The 17,597-nt window shown below is 37.1% G+C and overlaps 1 pseudogene; it reads right to left on the bottom strand.

Moving 5' to 3' along the window:
• Nucleotides 1–7,712: 7,712 nt before the first annotated feature.
• On the bottom strand, nucleotides 7,713–8,483 carry LOC120220568 (annotated as a pseudogene).
• Between the last annotated feature and the right edge of the window lie 9,114 nt (nucleotides 8,484–17,597).

Genomic DNA, 17,597 nt, shown 5'->3' with positions numbered 1-17,597 from the left:
TCCCTTCTAATTATGGAGCATATTTTCTTAACTCTTTGCATGCATGTTAAGTTTTGACTGTATGCTGGATATTGGGTTCCTTTCTGCCTCCTATGCTGAATATCTCTCTTTTTGGGGATGGGGGATTTTTTCTCGGACTCAGTAAGTTATTTGGAAACCATCAATCCTTTCATATCTTGCTTTTAAAGTTTGTTAGAGCAGGCCCTGGACAGTTTTTAGTCTAGGGCTAATTTGGCCGCTGAGGCAATGCTTTCAATGGGACTGACAGATGCTCTGTGTACGAGGAGGCCGTTCTACTTGGCTGGCAGGAGCACCAATTATGTTTGGCCCTGTGTGAGCTCTGGGGATTTTTCTCCTTATTCCTTTCCAGTGGGTCTTTCCTAAGTCTTGGGCTGTTTTCTCACACACAGGTGCATACCAACACTGAGCCAAAAACTTGAGTGATCCGTCAGCAAATCTCCCAGACAGTCTCTGTGCATCTTCCTCCTTCTGGTTCTTTGCTGTGAACATTCTATTCATCTTGGCTTTCATGAGCTGCAAACTCTGTTTCTTCAACCCAACAAGACTGCTGGGCTCTGGGTTTGTCTTCTTTCTGGTACCATCCAGAAACTTGCTATAAACTGGAGCACACATAGGTCTAAATTCACTTGTTTTCCTTCTCTTACAAATCACTAACCTGTGTTGTTTGTTGTTCGATGTCTAAAAACTATTGCTTCACATATTTAGTATGGTTTTACAATTGTACAATGTGGGATATCAGTCCCCATTCCTGTTATTCTATCATGGATGGAAGCATATGTCATGCTAAAATCAGATAAACTTGAATTCAAGACAAAAAGCATTAAAATGGACAGTTATTTTTGTTACCATTATAATCCACATGAAAGTATAATTGCCTTATACCTTTTGCACAGAATTAATTCTTTCATCTCTTCCAAAAATTCTGACTGTCTACTGTGTGCCAACACTTTTCTGTTACTAGACAATTTAAAAGGGGAGTCAATATTCCTACTCTCAAAAAGCTTCTAATGGAGTACAGAAAGATATTAATAAATAAATATCTCCAGATAAAATGATCAATAGTGAATGTTGTAGAGAGAAGTAAAGTAGGGTGATATAATAAGTATCTATCAGATCAGAGATTTCTGAGACATTGCTAATTTCAGCTAAGGTCTGAATAACAAGAAGGAAACCACAATGCACAAAATCGGAAGAGGAACATTTTGGAAAGTAGGGATAGTACACGTACTCTAATTATGTGAATGAGCTTGTCTTATCTGAGGAAGAGAGTGAAGGCCAGTGTGGCTAGAGGGTGCTGGGGAAAGGGAAGAATAAGGTCACTGAGAGACAGGCTCAAGGCAAGTCTATATACTTTGTGAGCAAAGTGTGCATTTATTCTAAGTGGAGTTTGGATGGGATGCTGTTGGGAGGTTTTAAGCAGAGGAGCAGGGAAGTTCATCCTGACTTCCATGTGAGATTCAAGAATGGAATCAGAAGCTTACTGGAGGGTTGATTTCAGTGATCTATGCAAGAGTTAACTGGCTTGGACTAGCGTAGTGATAGTAGAGAGAATGGGAAGTGGATGGATTTGCAATTTATATGGAGGTAGACTTAACAAGACCTACTATTGAATTGAATGAGGAAATTCTTAATTTTTGGTTTGAGTAACTGGGTTTGTGGTCTTACCATTCATTTATAGAAAGAAGAATGGAAGAAAATCTAAATGGGGTATATAAAATAAAAAATAACAACATAAAAATGAGAAACAAAGACACACACCAACAGACAAACTTTAAAACACTTACTTTAATTTTTCACTGATGAAGAAAAAAAAAGGTAAAAAATTTTAAGACCAGGTTCTGAGTAACAGAAATACGTATTTAACCTTATACCATTTTAAAAGAGAATATATCTTCTTTTCAAAGGCTCATGAGACTTTTACATAAATTATTTATCTATTAGGCATGAAAGGAAATGTCAACAAATTCTAACATATGGAAATAGTAGAGACCAATTTCACCACAGTACAATAAAATTAGAAATAAACTAGGAAATTCAAATAGAATTAAAATGAGTAGTCAAACAATTAGAAATTTAAAAGTATGATTTAGAAAATAATTCTTGGGTCAAAAAGGAGCACAGAATCACAATGTAAAAAGAAAAAGATATTGTAAAAAATCTACATAATACATATAATGAATCCAAAGATGTGTCCAGGAAAACTGATACCCTTAAACTTTTTCATTACTAAATAAGAAAAAAAATCAATCAGTACTCAACCCTCAAAATAGAAAATGCCCAACAAAATAGATACAAGAAAAACATGGTAGGGAAGTAACCATACCAGAAAGAAAGACCTAAAATGAATAAAATGATAAATCCAAGGGTAGTTTATTTGAAATGCCAAAAATACATGAATTTTGAGATAGAATTAAAATAAACAAACAAAGTTATACTGTATTAGAAAACATATTAACAAATGAAAACATACACTATACACAATACTATAATGAGTGAGAAAATTTGGTCTAAACATATACATTTCTAGGAAAATATAAAATATGAAATTTGAGACAAGAGGAAAAAGGAGAAATTTATAGAATAACTTTCTTTAATGTCTCCAAGCAACAAATAACTTCGAGATGATTTATACTATTCCAGAGCATAAGGAAAGAAAGTGAACTTCATAATGTTTTAAATGAATTCAGTAAAACTCAAAAGCAATATTTTTCAATGGAACATAAACGTGCAATTTCAGTCTAGCCCCATTTATAAATATTCACATGAGTATCCCAAATAAAATGTTAGCAATTAGAATCCAAGAAAACATGGATGTCTTATAAATTCATGACCATAAAGATTCCTCCCAAGAATGTTATAAATGATGATTATTTTATTTTTTCTTTATTTTTTTCTTTCATAGTTTATTGTCAAGTTGATTTCCATATAACACCCAGTGCTCATCCCAACAAGTGCCCTCCTCCATGACCATCACTCCCTTTCTTCTCTCCCCCACCCCCATCAGCCCTCAGGTTGTTCTCAGTATTCAAGAGTCTCTCATGGTTTGCCTCCCTCCCTCTCTCCAACTATTTTTCCCCTTCTCCTCCCCCTTGGTCCTCTGCTAAGTTTCTCCTGTTCCACGTAGAAGTGAAAACATATAGTATCTGTCTTTCTCTGCCTGACTTATTTCGCTCAGCATAACACCCTCGAGTTCCATCCACATTGCTACAAATGACCAGATTTCATTCTTTCTCATTGCCATGTAGTATTGCATTGTATAGATGAACCACATCTTGTTGATCCATTCATCAGTTGATGGACATTTAGGCTCTTTTCATGATTTAGCTATTGTTGAAAGTGCTGCTATGAACATTGGGGTGCATGTGCTCCTATGCATAAGCACTCCTGTAAATGATGATTATTTTAATGACTAAGGGGGGGAAATATTATTGTCCCTAGTGATTTCTCAAGAAGTATTTTGGTAAAACTCACTATTTCTGATTTTCTTAAAGGATTATGTGGGTTTTACCTCACACACACACACGTGCGTGCACACACACACACACTCATGGTATATAATTTATACATAAAACTAAAAGTCTGTGTTGAACTTAACTGTGTATCAAGAAGGCTAATTCTGGGACATATAGTCAAATAAACTTAGGAATTTCTCCATTAAAAATGTCTTATGAAAAAGTTCATAAAGTGCAAAAAACACAATAAAAGCTTTGAGACACTGTATAAGAGAAATTTGTTTAACTCTAATGGATAAACTAACAAATCTGAGACTTTTTTTTCCAGCACATCTATTAACATGTCCTGAAAGACTTTTCATCATGATCAGTTTTGAATTTATATACTAGAAAAGTACATAATGGAAAGGACCAGAGAAACCATGGAATAAGCACATCTCGTAAGAGTGTAGTGTGATAAATATGACATCTAAAGTCAGGTGGAGGGGCAAAGGATTAGTTATGCAAAAAAGATGGTGAAGCAATTGAGGAGCCAGTTGGAAAAAATGAAACATCCCCAACAAACCGTAGGTTGATCAAATGTTTGTAGAAAATTAAATTATTAGATAATGCACAAATCAAAATTTGTATAATGTTGAGGAAGTTCCTTCTAAACTTTCAAGCATATTGTGCACATGCACAAGAGAAAAGAGAGAGATAGAGAAACAGAGAGAAAGGGAAAGAGAGGGAGAGAGAGTGGGAGAGAGAAAAAAGACAAAAAACATAAAAGCAAGGGTGAATTGATCTTGACAAAATAAGGAGAACTTTTGACCTGCAGAAACACAGTGAGTGAGTTTGAAAATAACCTCAGCAACCAGGAAAAATGCTTGCAACATATATAATAGAAGAAGAGCGAATTCCTCTAATTTTAATAAATACATTAAAAATAAATTTAGGGGCCAACTTCACCTCAGGTCATGATCTCACGGGTCATGGGTTCAAACCCCACGTTGGGCTCTGTGCTGACAACTCAGAGCCTGGAATCTGCTTTGTATTCTGTGTGCCTCTCTCTTCTCTCAAAAAACAAAAATGAAACATTAAAAAATTTTTAATAAACTTACAAATATACATACCATGATAGGAAAACAAGCAAAGCAGTTGAAAGGCATTTCAGAAAGGAAAAGTGTAAATGACCAATGAATATTTGGAAACATATTCCACCTAATCAGTAATTAAATGAAACCATCAAGGAATATTTTGAAGGGTGAAACACATAAGAAAACTCATTATTTTGGAAATCTGGGGACATTCTTAGTTGAAATATCCATTTGAGCAACTTTTCTCATCATGTTTAAAATGTTTACCAAAAGTAAAGCATATACTTTTTAGTCTAGCGATCCAACTACTATGTTAGTAAAACCAAGAAAATAACCCTGCAAGTATGTCAACACTCATAAACTAGCAGGATGTGTGGTTTTACTTGAGTGTGCTCTGGCAGTTTTGACATCGGTGTTCTGGTATCTTCAACCAAAGAATTCCGATTTCCTTCTTTCTTTATGTTCTGAAACGGTTTAATATGAAAGTAGAAACAACTGAAATGTTTGTCAAGAGAAGCAAAACAAACAAACAAACAAACAAAAAAACCTACCGTACTGTAAATGAAATGGGTGAAGTTGATAAAGGGGATCAAGAGGACACTTGTGATGGGCCTGAGTAATGTACAGAATTGTTGAATTGCTATGCTGTACAGCTGGATCTAACGAAGCATTGTATGTTAATGATAGTTCATTTTTTTTTTAAAAAAGAAAGAAACAAATGAAAATGTACACTATCATTAAGATCAATGAGGGAAATCTTTTACTCACATTGTTAAATAATAATTTAAACAAAGGTCAGAAAACAGTATATACAGTGCATTTACTTAAAACTCAAGTGTATTTCCATGAGAAGAAAAATGTCCGGAAACAGGTTCATCTAACAGTGTGCAGGGTCTTTTGTTTTTGTTTTTGGTTTTGTTTTTGCCCTGAACTGTGGAATTTGGAGTGATTTTCATTTCCTCTTCGTATTATTTGATTTTGTAAATCAAATATTATGTATTACTTTTACAGTTACTAACACTACAAAGTATGTAAATTTAGGGAAAAAGGGAATATGTCTAAATAACTTAATTTTAAAGTGGGACAGAAAGAAAATAATTATGAAAAGGCCTTTGTATTGAGACCAAAGTCTACAATAGTTTTAGAATGGAGAGAAGCTAGATTGTAGGATTTTAAGAAAAGAAAAAAAAAAAGCTACAGGAGATAAATTTGGAACTTAGACTGGTTTTTAATTTCCTCCTATTCCATGAACTCTTTTGTATTGCTCCAGTTGTCTCATCTCTTTTCTGCATTTCAATATTTTAAAACATTTTTTAATGTTTATTTGTTTTTCAGAGAGAGAGAGAGAGAGAGTGGGAGAGGGGCAGAGAGAGAGGGAGATACAGAATCCAAAGCAGACTCCAGGCTCTGAGCTGTCAGCACAGAGCACCACGCAGGGCTCAACTCACAAACGATGAGATCATAACCTGAGTCGAAGTCGAAGTCGGAAACTTAACTGACTGAGCCACCCAAACGCCCTTCTGCATTTCCATATTAATCTCCTCTCCTTCCTTACCTTAGAGATGGCATCTTGTGGTATGATATCTAGCTCCCCATTTCCTTGTTCAATGCCCTAAATGATCTGTACCACTTTCTCACAAAGAGATGTGTAAACATAGGAAATGTTTGTTCAGGTTAAAAATGTACAAACAGGGTCTTGGATAGAAATACCACATTGGAGTATGAAATATACTGATTTAAATGCTGCGTTGCTGTTTTTTTTTTTTCTTCAACTTATCCCTACCTTTTTAACACTTTATGTAATCCTTCTTATTTGTTTCTGTCCAATTCCTCTATTGCTTGCTATTTTCTCTATGGCCTTCAGATTTTCATTCATCTTTCACACTTACTCCTGCTGCTTTGTTCTTTCTTTCAATCACTGTTTATTCAGTTTTGAACCTATGAACATATTAAAACTGGAGGCCTAGAGTTTTTCTTCTGAGTGTAAAGGGTATTAGGTAGAACATGGTAATTAATTTTTATTTATAGTAAACACAGCACATCAAAGAAGAATAACAATGGGTGAACTAAAGAAACAAGACCACACAGTCAATAGCACCTGATAAATTGCACATACTGGAAATTTAACCTCTTAATGAATGAGTTGTGTTTATACTTTCACCTTTCTTTAACAATACTGATGTAAGAGTTACCATTTTGTGGGGAGGAGAATGTGTCTGTATTATATAGTTGTACAGTTAACATTTAAATGCCAGGATGGGAGTTAGGAGGGTTGACCTCCCCTTCCCCCTGAACAGTCAAAAGTCTATGGGTAACTTTTGACTTTCCCAAAACATAACACTAATAGCCTACTGTTGAGTAAAACCCTTACCAATATCATAAACAGTTCATTAACATGTATTTTGTATGTTATATGTATTATATACTGTATTCTTAGAATAAAGTGAGCTAGAAAAAATGTTATTATGAAAATCATAAGGGGGAGAGAATAAATTTACATAACCATCCTGTACTTATTGGGGAAAATAACCCCAAAAAACAAAAACTGTGTGTAAGTGACCTGTGCGGTTCAAACCGTGGTGCTCAGGGATCAACTGTCATTAGTTCTTATTGATAGTAAGTCCTAGTGCACTGTCTCCTCCTTATTCCTCCAAGCCCTGTTGATTCTCTCCCTCCAGGAGATGCTTTGACTCATTTCACTTCATTCCTTCTCCCATCCCCACTCACGGGGTGTACAGCAGGAGCCTCCCAACAGCCCTCCCCATCTTCAATCTGGACTGTCTAAAACCCATTCTACACACAGCAGCCAGAGTTATCTTTAAAAATATTGATATGATCATAGTAATGCTTACCTTAACACCCTTAAATGGCTTCCAATGTTACTTAGAAGAAAATTAAAATCATTAAATTAAAACATTTAATTTGTTAACATGTTGTATGAGGTCCTGCATGGCCTGGCCTGGGCCAGTTTCCATGGCTTCCTCCCAACACTGAGCCCCTCACTCACTGACCTCCAGAATCGCTGGTCTTCTTTTAAGTTCTAGATGGGCCAACTATTTCTTACCTCAGGGCCCACATGTAAGCAGATCTTTCTTGGTGATTCTTTTTTTTTTTTTTTTTTTTTAATGTCTGATCTTATTTATTTGTTCCTTTTAGAAGAATCTCATTTTTTACTGGACTCAGACTTTGAGGTAGAAGCTCTCAGAGAAGACAGCCTCCGTGTCTGTTGGCAATCAGTTCTTGGCATTTTTCTTTGGCCTCCTTCATTCTCTTGGCCAAAAGCTTAGTATATTCTGCAGCCTCTTCCTTGTTTTTCTTTGTACCCTGCTTCTTCAAAGCAGTGCGCCAACGTTTGCGTTGGAGCACACGTGGAGTGACAAGACGCTGAATCTTGGGCGCTTTGGTTTGAGGTTTCTTACCTTCTCTGTTTAGGGGCTTTCTCATAATATACTGGAGGACATCATCTTCCTTTGAGGGATTGAAAAGCTTGCGGATTCTGCTAGCTCTTTTGGGCCCCAGGCAACGAGGCACAGGAGTATAGTGAGTCCAGGAATATCCTTCTCCCCTTATTTCATGATGACCGAGTTGAGAACACTGAGATTGGCATCCACAATGCAGCCTGGACAGATTTGCGCTTTCTTTCTTCAGTCCTCCTTCGTCGGTAGCAGGAATGCCCCTTACTCAGCAGTAGGCGGACACGGCCATGGGTCACCACTCCCTGCTTCATGGGGAAGCCTTGTATGTCATTGCCACCACTGACTCGGACCACGTAACTCTTCCATTCTTCCCCTAGAGCGTCAGCAGCAACTTCTGTGGCCATTTGCTTCTCATAAAAGGTATGAAGTTTGTGTTCATTGTCCACTTCAATGAGTTTCTGGCAGCCAGTAGCTGGGAAAGAGATGTTCAGCTTCATCTTGAGGCTGCCTACTGCCTCCGAGGCTCCACGAAAAAGAGCTCAGTGATTCCTTTCTTCCCACTCTTCACCTGGCCAACATTTTCCCTCAAGCCTCGCTTTCCTTTGGGAACGCCTTCCCTTTATACCTGTGGCAGATTTTGTAGTTCTCTTGCTTCTCCTGTTCATTACCTCTTCCAGTCTCTTTTGCTGCGGCCTCCTGACTGCATTACTCATATTGCTTTGCTGTCTGAGTTCTGAATGTGATTTATGTTTACCAAACAGAAGCTCTCATGGAAGGCTTGAATTCAGAACTGAGTTAACTGGAGAGAAAGGCAAGGTTAGAGGCGACCATTTTTATGAAGCAGAGCTTAGCCTAGCGGCTGTGGTTCTGAGGTCAGCAGTAAGAATATCAGCTCTCTGATTCTGGCAGAAGGAGTAGCTCTTTTCATGGACCATCCATGGTGTGGCTTTGGGGACCATTTATGGCAGCTCATTCTAGGGGCTGTAGCTCAACCACTCATACTCTGCAATGAATACCTTTAATTTAAGCTACCTAACATAGATTCTGCTATCTATGGCTGAACCTTGACTGATACTTGGTCCCTCCTCAATCTTCAATCAGAGCCTTCCATTATATTCTTTAATTATATTTGACATTTCTTTCAGAGCACTTGTTCTAATTTGTAATTACATAGTTATTCATGTGTTGGCCTGTCTCAATTATTAGATTCTCAGCTTCATGAGAACATAGGAAGTGCTTAACATACAACTTTGGAAGAAATTAATAAAGCAAAACTATATTAAGATTCTTCTTTATTTACTGCTTGATTACATGCTTTCCTTGGGTTTGAGAACTGTAGATATATTCGGTATTTGGATATAACTACTGTTAGTGATTGTCATGATTTATTCTGTATCCATTCAAAGTAGTCTTGTATGGTTTCACCCTGGCAATACAGATTCCATTAGAAGTTCCTTCTTGAATCTGATCTCACTACAATGACTAGGGTTAAATTAAGTTTCCCTAACATCCACTCTTGGATATAAAAGAATGTATGTTGCAGAGAAAGTATGTCAATAGTGGAGCACAATAAATCTGATATGAGATTTGGACAATTAGACTAATGTGTCCTACTATACAAAGTCTTCTTTGGGTTTTTTTTTTTTTAAGTTTATTTATTCTGAGACAGAGAGAGAGAGAGAAAGAGAGAGAGAGAGAGAATAGGGAGGGACAGAGAGAGAGAGGCAGAATCCCAAGCAGGCTCCAAACTGTCATCATGGAGCCCTATGCGGGGCTCTAACTCATGAATCTGTGAGATTGTAACCTAAGCTGAAATCAAAAGTCAGACGCTTGACCAACTGAGCCACCCAGGCACCCCTTTGGGTTTCTGATATCCAACTAGAAGAAGAAAAAAACGTTTAGTGACAGGAAAGAGCAGAATTATTATTGAAACATGTTTTCCTCAGTTGTATCATATGTCTTTCACATTAGACAAATTTATGCAGATGTTTTATGTTAAAGGATGAAACATAGTTGGATCTGGAAAATCATCCATTATGCCATATTTCATATGAAGAAGGTCAATGGGCAGATACCACAAAATGAAACAAAAGGAAATAAGGCAGCTAAATCACGCAAAGAATGAGCTAGCAGACTCAGGAAGCTTACCTTATATGACTGGCATTTACAAGTGTTCATATGCAGGTATAGGTCATTTTTTGGTGACCTTTGAAGACAGCAAGGCTGCTCCTCTTTCTGGATTCCTTAAATCAATGAACAAAATTACCAACCTAGGAACCCAGGCATTAACCTTAATTCTTCCTTCTTTCTTGTAGATTCATCTGCTTCATCCAATTTGATCAATAACCACATTCTTAAAATTTCCCTTCTCTTAATTCTTTTTTTTTTTTTTTTGCTCTACTTTGGCAGTCTTATTAAAACAGCCTCCTAATTGGTTTTCCATCACTTCAATTTAGAATGATATGTCTAAAATCCAAATATTATCATATTACTCCCTTCTTAAAATCCTTTAGTGGCCTCCCTTTCTAGTCAGGCAAGACACTTTATGACCCCTTCTCATGCCTTACCACTCCCCCACCCATGCCCTCTTCCTACTATCTTCACTGAAATACTTTAAATTCCCAGAAGGCACTGGATCCTCTCCCTACTCCCCATCCCCCAGGTTTGCACTCAGCGCTCCATATCCCTGATACCTGCTTCCCATACTCTTTGCTTGACTGACTTCAACTCATTTTACAGAATTCAGTTTAGATATTACTTCTCTAAGAAACCTTTCCCAAACCCCAATGCCTGGGTTACATTTGAACCTTATGATTCTCTAAAAAATTCTATCCCCATCATAAGTTATCATCCTTCTGAATTCGCCTCTTTACTTGTCTTCTTGCCCATCAGGATTAGGTTTTGTTTAATATTAAAACTGGGAAGTGCAGTAACTGGGAAGTGTTACATTTTAACATTTCAAGGTATGTAATTATTTTTTATTTTCTAAATAAAATCTTATCTAGAATCCAATATGGAGCAATAAAAGTGGAATGCTTGGGTTGGAGCCAAGCAGCCTGCATCCTGATTTGTCTTCCCTTTCTAGATTCCCCAGGAAGAGCCATGAACTACTCCAGGGCTTCACAAATCACAATTTGAAAGCAACTGGACTCATGATCCCACCAACACAGGAATTTCTGAATCAAGGTACTATCATTTCATCAGGAAATAACCAACCCAGCTTGTTATCAATAAAAAGTAAGCCAATTCTTTTGTCCCTGACAATGATGTCATCCATTTTTGGAACACTGAAATACTATACCAAAATGCTGAAGTAAGGAAAGATGGGATTATAACAGGAAATGCAAAACAGAACCTGGTGGTGTATATGGAATATTGAAAAGAAAACATACAGTCCTCTTCAACTTCAATTTTGCCTGTTCTCAAGGTATAGCTCATACCCTAGTTTATCCAAAAAGTCTTCATGGATATTCCCTGACTACCCACTTCTAAACTAGTTGTAGGGACTGGATGGAACTTGCCCATTAGATGCAGATCATGGAGTCAAGGGGAGATACAGTATAGAACACTGAGGAGTAAAGCTGGGATGAAAAAAATCAAGCAGACAGTGGAGACCATTTATTCTTCAGATGGTCAGAGACCATCTGAAGAGAGGTAAAAATAAGTATGAGGCATAAAGTCAAATACTAGCACAGAGCTAATGGATTTATAAGAAATAGTAGGGACACCTGGAAGATTCAATCAGTTAAGCATCTGACTTCAGCTCAGTTCATAATCTCACCACTCATGAGTTGGAGCCCCACAGTGGGCTCTGTGCTGACAGCTCAGAGCCTGGAGCCTGCTTCCAATTCTGTCTCCTTCTCTGTCTGCTCATCTCCTGCTCACACTCTGTCTCTTTCTCTCAAAAAGTAATAAAAGTTAAAAAAAATTTAAATAAAAGAAAAGGTAGAAGACAGAACACAAAATAGCTAGAATAAAGGACTTTTTATGGGTTAGCTGTGACCACCAGTGTAATAGCTATGATTTATTTTAATTTTAATATATGCTAGTATTGTGATAGGAATTTTACATATGCTCTTCTTAGTCTTCATACCAACCTTGAACAAATGTTATTATTATCCCCTTTTTTATCGACAAAAAAGCTATGGCTTAAAAAAGATAAATAAATCCTTCGTATCTTTGGTGGGAAAGAAGGAACTGTAGTTCAGTTATTCCAGTGCTACTCTCTGTTCTTTCCAACACTAAGACATTGCTGTGATTGTTGAATTATAGTGCTCTCAGAAAAGATCTTCCTCTTTCATCACTTTGGCTAATGGCTCTTCAGAGAGGTGCTTAAGACTGCTTCTGTAAATACAGCCTTTAGGGTGAGGACTGCAAAGCTTGGTATTTAATGGTAATTATTTCTATTTACTCTTACCTTATGAACTCAGAAGTCTGCACAAACATTGACTCATACATTGTGAGGTAATGGGCACTGAACAATATTGACATTTATTATTTTCATAGTATGGTCTGTCTCCTTCCTTGATCATCTCCAAAATATACTATCACATTCCTATTGGAAGAATCTCCTTTCATTGCTCAGAAAGGGTCCTGTTTCAGTGGGCAAGGACCCTCTCCTGGGACCTCCTATTGAGGATTAAATTATTAATTTAAATAGTAGTTAATCAAGGAAACAAGATGCTACAGTTGTCCTGCCCCCACTGACCCAGATACTTATTTCTTTCTCACCTTAGATTTTCCTGTTTCCTCACTGCTTGGATCTCCACCCCCATCCATCACTGGAAACCAGGTTGAACCCAGCAGCAACTAAATCTCTAAACCATCTCACTCCAACTAATTCATTGGTTGCTGATTGACTGAAAGGCCAACTTCTCCCTTTTAGGCTATTTTTGTAAAGTTCACCAGTGAATCATGTGTCATCAAATGGCCATTGGTCTTCTTAACAAAGAGATAAATGTTACCAAAGTAGAAACAGTTGTGCTTTTTGCTGGAGAAGTTGTACAAAGCTTTCCAAGAGCTGTACAGGACCGCTCCTGGAGTGGTGCAAGCCTCTAGTATATCAATTTTCTGAAATATTCTTCTGGTTTGGCCTCCTCTGCCTTGAGCTCCTTCCCTCCAGCATCTTTTTCCTTCCTTCCTTCCAGCTGAGTACCTTCCCCAGACTTCCAGGCTCTGAAAGCTTCAAGGGCAAGATGGCAGGTGAAATAAGAAACAACTATTTCAAGACTTTATAATTAAATAACTAGATCGGTTAATCATGTAATTTAAAGTGAATAATTTACTTTCATCTGAATTATTCAGATGTTTTAAATTTAATGGATTTTTTTGGTAATTTCAATATTATGAATCATTGGCTCAAGTTATTCTGGGCAAATAGAATTTGCCTACATTTTTAAACACAATAGGTCCAATGTGTAAGAATTTGATTTTGAAATCCTATACTAAGTAAATTTCAAGCCTCTCACAGAAATATATGGAGCAAGGAGAGAAAAAGGACTCATTGTGATTTGGAATAGTTCAGTCAGTCCTTACTAGATGGTAGCTTTTTTTTTTTTTTTTTGGCATATGATTAGCTAATATTCTTCCATGCCTGTAATGATTTATGTTTTTAAATGTGATCATTTCTTTGGTTGTCTTTACACTCTTAGCATAGTTGGGCACATCCATGGCACTGGTAAAAATGTACTTTGAAATTGATTTTTTAAAATTTATTTTTATTTATTTATTTTTATTTCTGAGACAGAGAGACAGCATGACCAGGGACGGGTCAGACAGAGAGGGAGACACGGAATCTGAAGCAAGCTCCAGGCTCTTAGCTAGCTGTCAGCACAGAGCCCAATGTGGGGCTCGAACCCACGAACTGTGAGATCATGACCTGAGCCGAAGTTGGACGCTTAACCAACTGAGCCACCCAGGTGCCCCTGAAATTGATTCTTAAAAATAAAATATTCTAGGGGCACCCGGGTGGCTCAGTCGGCTAAGCGTCCAACTTCAGGTAAGGTCATGATCTCACAGCTCATGGGTTCGAGCCCCACACTGGACTCTGTGCTGACAGCTCAGAGCCTGGGGCCTGCTTTGGATTCTGTTTTCCTCTCTCTCTTCCCTCCCACCACTCATGCTGTCTGTTTTTCTCAAAAATAAATAAAAAACATTAAACAATATTTAAGGTTTAAAAATAAAATATTCTAGCATGTGGATTAGGATAAATACAAACTTCTCCCCACTGGCCACTAGTGATAATAGTATGATATATTCTCAAGGAACATTTAGAGTAGGATTTTGTTTTGTGATGAACTTTCTTGAAGATAAGCAAATAATGGGCTATTTTAAAAGCTTCAAACACTTATGTTAAGTACATCTGTTTCTTAATTGTCCTGAAAATCTCTTTTAGTCTGGGTGATGTAATTGAGGCTTCCCTAAAAATAAGCAAGAGTTCAAAATTGGCCACAAATAAGCTCAAACAGAATAAATTTAAAATATGGCTCCCTGCCATCTTACAGTGTACTTACAGTAAATGGGAATTGCTGTGCCCCTTCCCTTAACTGTTCTTTGGCTGATGGCTTTTCTTGGGAACATATTTTCCTAGAGAAATCCTAAGAATGGTTGTTTCCTTGAAAGGATGTGTGCTTTTGCTAGTGAATGTTGATATAGGAAAAAGATGAAAGAAATGTGAAGGACTAGAAAGGATTCACAGTTGGTATAGGAGAAGGGGCAGGGAGAGATTCATGTTACTTGAGTCCCTATTTTAGCTAAGTGCTAACATATAACATAAGTTCTACTCTGTTAGATGATGTTAATGCCCATTTTATTGAGGAGTGAATTTTTATTCACTGAAAATTAATTAAATTGCCCAAATTCACTTTTCTTTCAGAAATAAAGTAAAGAACTTGGAGTTAATAGGTTGAAAACAGAATAGTAAGTCTGTTAAGAAGGAACACTTTGTTTCTTCTTTTCATCATCCTACAAACAGATCACACAGGGTTGGATCTCACTGGGGCAGGCATGAGCCCCACACTCCAGCTTCATCTCCTTCTGATGGGAGATGTCTGGTGTTTAATGAAGAAAGGACTATGTCTTTGTTACCATAATCAGGGAGGAAGGTTCACATGTAAATACCTGAAGACAGGCAGTACATAGCTCAATTAACACTGAAATGTTAATAACAACTGTGCTACTATACTTATCAAGCATATGGCAAGCACTTTACGTATAATTTCTATTTAATTCATGATAACTTTAAAAGTGTTATTTCCATCATAAATATGATGCAGTTATAACTTAGAGTAAATCATTATCACAAGGAATAGAAAGGCCAGTATTTGATATCAAGTCTCTACTCATAAATGTAGTAGTAATCACATTTCAGTGTCACTTGTGAAGTTAAAAATGATTATTATATGGATATTTGTTGGGTTTTTTGGCCACCTGTCCCCAAAGGAGTAATGTTTTTTGTTTTTGTTTTTGATAACCTTACCCTCATTTCCCTACTCTCAGTCCAAGTGGTTTTTAGTGGTTGACTCAATTTTTAGAAACAGAAGTTGGCCCACAATAGTGTAAAATTGGTCAGCATGCCTCATCTTCTTGGCCATAGTTATCAGTTCAAGATTAGCATGTATGAAAATGAGAACTGATGAAACACAGAACCAACATTTGGGCTTCTGGGAAAGAGAAATTTTATCAATGTCCTGCAGACTTGATCATATGAGTGTGAGGTCTGGTGCTGCGGTTATTTTGTGATGACAAGGATGAATCTAAAGATGCCAGTGCCCACCACTTGGAGTATGGGAAGGAAGAATAGCACTACTAGCCCTTATGAGTCAGAACAGAGAGATGAATCTTTATGGTCATTTGTGCCTGATTCAGATTCTAACAGAAGATATTATTATTGAAAGTCTCTAAAATTATATGAGACAATGCTTTCCCTTTTTTGTTTATGGCAATTGAAGTTGAGTTTCCTATTGTTTGGAAGTGAACCAATCCTGATATTTTAATTTTACTCAAAAGCACTGACCATAAAAGCAATAATTATATTAGCTAACTAGACTACACTAAAATTAAGCAGTTAAGTATGCAAAAAATCATCATAATTTGGAAAACAAGAGCTTCCAGGGAGCAAATCAGACCAACTTACATTGATTTCAATTTTTAAGCCTAGCCACATCATGCCTGGACTTCAGAACTGTGAAGCTAATAAATGGATGTTGTTCTAAGTGACTGAGTTTGTGGCAACTTTTACACAAGATAGAAAATAAATAATAAAAAGTCTAACTTCCAAAACCAATGTCAAAATTTCTGCCCTTTAAAAAAGTTCCACAGGAATTAACCTCTCAGGTCAAATGTTGGAATTGTACTCTACTGTCTGAAGGCAAGTCTCCTGTGGTAGGTTGGTTAGTGAAGAAGCACCCTGGGACTGGATCAGGGTCATGATCTTTTCTCACAAGAGAAAATTTCTCAGCAGTTTTAGAAGCCTTGAAGGTTGAGAAAAACTAAGAGTCCTGCCTGGATGGTGAAATTTATGTCAGGTTGAATTTTAGACATTCATTCATTCAATAAGCATTTGTGAGCATCAACAACACTCCAGGCACCATAGACTATTGGATAACACTTGTTCAGACAAATAACACAGCACCATGCAGTAAATGCTGTAATGCCTTGCTATTCAAAGTGTGAGGCACTTGGGAGTATTCTAAAGTACTGAACCTCGGACCTCACAGAGACCTACTGAATCAGAATCTGCATCTTAACAACTCCCCAGAAGACTTGTTGTTTTTCTTTTAATGTTGATTTATTTTGGAGAGAGAGAGAGACAGAAAGTCGGGAAGGGGCAGAGACAGAGGGAAACACAGAATCCAAAGCAGGCTCCATGCTCTGAGCTGTCAGCACAGAGCCCGATGCAGGACTCAAACACACCAACTGTGAGATCCTGATCTGAGCCAAAAATCTGACACTAAACCACCTGAGCTACCCAGGTAGCTCTGACAGCCACAAGATTTGTAAGCACGTTTAAGTTTGAGGAGTACTTCCATAGTACCCTAATCCCGAAATTAAAATAACTTAGGTGGACATTGCTTTGAGATATATCAGAATTCATATTAGACAAAATAAGACAAATATCCTAAATAGCTGCCATAATAAACCAAAAATGTGTTGAGGCAAAAAAGATTAAAGTCAGCTTCAGTCTTATAGTGATAATATTTTGTAAAAACTTTTAATGTTTATTTATTTTTGAGAGAGAGAAAGAGAGACAAAATGAATGGAGGAGAGGCAGAGAGAGAGAGAGGCACAGAACTCAAAGCAGGTTCCAAGTTCTGTGTTGTTAGCACAGAACCTGATGTGGGGCTCAAACTTAGAACTGAACCATGAAATAATGACCTGAGTGGATGTTGGATGCTTAACCGACTGAGCCACCCGAGAGCCCCAAGTCAGCTTCAGTCTTATAATGATAATATTAAGCATAGTCTTAAGGAAGAGATATCCTCTATCTCTTAGAAATTAAACTAATGTTATTGGTTACTAATAGCATGATAATCATTACCTTTGGCCAGTAGGTTAACTCTGAATTTCAGCCATAATTTAAAAAAAAATTTTTTTCTTAACATCTCTGTTTTCCTGTCCAGATTACAACATAT

The sequence above is a fragment of the Hyaena hyaena genome, unplaced genomic scaffold, assembly GCF_003009895.1.
Source record: "Hyaena hyaena isolate Hyena2069 unplaced genomic scaffold, ASM300989v1 scaffold_712, whole genome shotgun sequence".
Lineage (NCBI taxonomy): Eukaryota > Metazoa > Chordata > Mammalia > Carnivora > Hyaenidae > Hyaena > Hyaena hyaena.
This window is presented reverse-complemented; position numbering and strand designations above follow the sequence as displayed.